Here is a 3736-nt window from a genome sequence, read left to right as displayed (position 1 = left end):
ACACCTATCTTACACCTCTCACAAAAAATAACTTGTAATGGATTAAAGACTTAAATGTAAGACCTCGAGCCATAAAACTCCTAGAAGAAAACATAGGGAAAAATCTCCTTGACATTGGTCTTGGCAATGATTTTTGGATATGACACCAAAAGCACAAGCAGCAAAAGCAAAAATCAACAATTGGAATTACATCAAACTTATCAACAAGATGAAAAGGCAACCTGTGAAATGGGAGAAAACATTTGCAAATTATGTATCTGATAAGGGGTTGATATCCAAAATACATAAAGAACTCATAAAACTCAATAGCAAAAAAATAAAATACAAAACAAAACAAACAAACAAAAACCAAATGACACAATTTAAAAATGGGCAGAGGACCTGAATAGACATTTTTCCAAACAAAGCATACAGATGGCCAACAGGTACATGAAAAGATGCTCAACATCACTAATCATCAGTGAAATGCAAATCAGAACCTCAATGAGATATCACCTCACACCCGTTAGAATGGCTGTTGTCAAAAAGACAAGAGATAACAAGTGTTGGCTAGGATGCAGAGAATAGGGAAACCTTGTACACTGTTAGTGGGAAGACAGTTGTTGGGGCAAAAATTATGGGAAGAAATTAAAAGCTAAAGAGAGAGAGAAATAAACCCCAAATTGACAACTCCTCAAATAGGAGAGAATGTACCTCAATAGGGGACATTTTCAGCAGGTATTACATTCCGTCAATTCCCTAAACTTTGTATTAATCTCGATTCTTTAAAATATTTTCCAGTGTAATCTTCTTCCTCAAAGCTAGTTTACATACATGTAAGAAAACTATTTTCTAAAATAAACCAAAGTATGGAGTTAATTTCTAATCTTTACTTTATTGAGTCATTATTTTGCATAAAGAAATATTTAAGGAAGTTAAAAAACTTCCTCTATGGCTATTTCATATAGTGGTATTCTTTCTTAATACACATTAATGGCCTCTTCTAAATAGGTAATAAGTCTATTACATAAATACATCATTCTGCATTTGTAGCCTTTTTAAAATCCTGATTCAGTTATGTTAGGCTATGAAAATGTATTCTATAATTCCACAGAAATACATTTGGATTTTTAAAAATTCCATTGTAATGGCTTCCTTGATGCCTATTTTATGCGACTCCAACCCATAATGATGGAGGTTGGGTTTCTTTTGTACCAATTCAGAAAAGTAAAAATTATGTTGCATTACTCAGGCATAATAGGTCAGAAAAATTGGTTCATTCACTCACCTATTTATTCATTCACTGTCCATTCATTCACCACTTGTCAATTGTCTTTTAGCTGTAAAACATTGTGATAAGTAAATTAGACAGTGATACTGACATCATAGCACTCACTATCTTATGGGAGGATGAGATATGCCCAAATAATAATAATATGCCCAAATAATATGTAGTGATTGCCATAAGAGAGATACAAATAAAGTGTGATTAGCCTTGCGATGGCAGAGACCATTTCCCTCTGGCTTTCTGGTAAACCCTTATATCTAGAATAGTGCTGGCTCATAGAAGGTACTCATACTTGCTGAATGGGGGAAAAAAGAAATGAATGAATAAAAGAGGAGGTGGTATTTAATCTAGGTTTTAGTGATGGAAGGATCTGGTTATGGGAAGATAAAGAAGGAAAGTTTCAAGAACCAAGGTCATGCTTATGAATCTTATTTTGATCACTCTAATTCTCAGTTTTTTTCCAGCTGAGCAATAAGTGCCTCAAGCCTCCCTTTGGTCCCAAACCTCCATTTCCACACTGTCCTGTCACAACCACTTGAGAAATCATCAATGAACATAAAGGCAAATGTAGTCCCAGAAACTAGGGAAAATTTTTTGAACCATGGTCCATCCATCAGATGAATTCTTTCCTTTCCAAAGGAGTCACCTTGAGGTTTATAGACTTAGTTCCACGATGTTGACATTATTCACTATACCCTTAGAACTCTGGAAATTGCTTCCAGAATCTGTATCAGCTCTTTATAAACATCCACAATGGTTACATTTTTATTCTTTAAGAGCAGCTTTGATATTTAGGAGTCCTGATATTTTCCCCACTTAAATATTCAAGTAGGTCAGTTCAGGAACATTATTATTAAATATCTTAAAGAGATACCAAAATCACGTCCCCAGAATATTTGCTGTACGTGATGACAAACCATGTAAAGTGATAAGGAGACTAGCTTAGATGGTTACATTACCATTTTATTTAAATAAATCCTCGACTACGCACTGTAATGTAATGGCATATTTTTTTCAGCAATGGAACATTGATTTTTATTTTAATAATTTGATGTTTTAATTTTTATTTTATTAACATAAGAACACAACAAGAGATCTACCCTCTTACAATTTTTTTAAATGTACAATACATTATTGTTAATTATAGGAATGATGATATACAGCAGATCTCTAGAGCTTATGTATCTTGCTGAAGTGAAACTTTATGCCCATTGATAAGTAACTCCCCATTTCTCCCTCCCTCCAACCCCTGGCAACCACTATTCCACTCTTTGCTTCTATGAATTTGACTACTTTAGATACCTCATAGAAGTAAAATCATGCAGTATTTGTCTTTCTTGACTGGCTTATTTCACTTAGCATAATGTCCTCAAGGTTCATCCATGTTGTCGCATACTGCAGAATTTCCTGTTTTGGGAAGGCTTGATAGTATCCCATTGTGTGTACATACCACATTTTCTTTATCCATTCATCTATCTGTGGACTTTTAAGTTGTTTCCACATCCTTAGCTATCAGGACTAGATCTGCAATGAACATGGGAGTGCTAATCTCTTCAAGATCCTGATTTCAATTCTTTTGGATAAACACCCAGAAGCTGGGTTGCTGAATCACATGGTTACTCTCTTTTTAATTTTTTTGAGGAATCTCCATAATTTTTTGTATAGTAGCCACACTATTTTGCAAATTTTCCTACCAACTGTGTGCAAGGATTTGTAAGGGGATATTTTCTAAAATCTCAATGGAACTGTTGTTGAACCCAAGTTCATGTGCCCGATGCACAGTGAGGCCAAACGATCTGAAATGTCGAGTTTGGAGCAGAGAAAGGTTTATTGCAAAGGCCAAACAAGGAGGACAGAAGCTCAGCTCAAAAGACCCAAACTCTCCAATGGTCTTCAGGGAAGTGTTTTTAACGGCAAGTTTTGGGGAGAGGGCTGCAGGATGCATGCCTTTCTTCTAATTGGTTGGTGGTGAGGTAATAGGGTGGTGTTCCACCAGTCCCAGTCATCAGCCTTTTGGTTCCAACCAGTTTGGGGTCTATGTGTTTGTGCTCAGCCTGAAGTTACCGTCTTCCACCTGGATGGGGGGCCTTAGTTCCTATAAATGAACTCAAAGACATATCAGATTGCTATGTATATTCCTTGAGGAGGAACTAGGACTCTGCTTTACCACTGCATTATTGTTTCTATACTGCTTTTCCTTTGTTTTGGCATTTCCACACTTCCCTAATTAGTAACTGTTTGAATCTTCCCTTTGTAGCTCTAGGAATATCTAGGAGGCTTTTGTACCCAGTAGGGCTCTGCAGGGTTCTGCTCGGTTTCAATCTCCCCTTTTCTTTGATACTCTTCAATCTTGAGGGGGAACAGGTACAGGACAAGAAAGGGAATAAAGTTTTGGATAGAGAGGTTAATCATGAACTTCGCAGAGGATCTTAGCTTTACAAGGACTTGGTTTCAGAACTGAAAAACTAA

The sequence above is a fragment of the Tursiops truncatus genome, chromosome 9 (genome assembly GCF_011762595.2).
Source record: "Tursiops truncatus isolate mTurTru1 chromosome 9, mTurTru1.mat.Y, whole genome shotgun sequence".
In the NCBI taxonomy this organism is placed as follows: Eukaryota; Metazoa; Chordata; class Mammalia; order Artiodactyla; family Delphinidae; genus Tursiops; species Tursiops truncatus.
Note: the sequence above shows the minus strand (reverse complement) of the source record.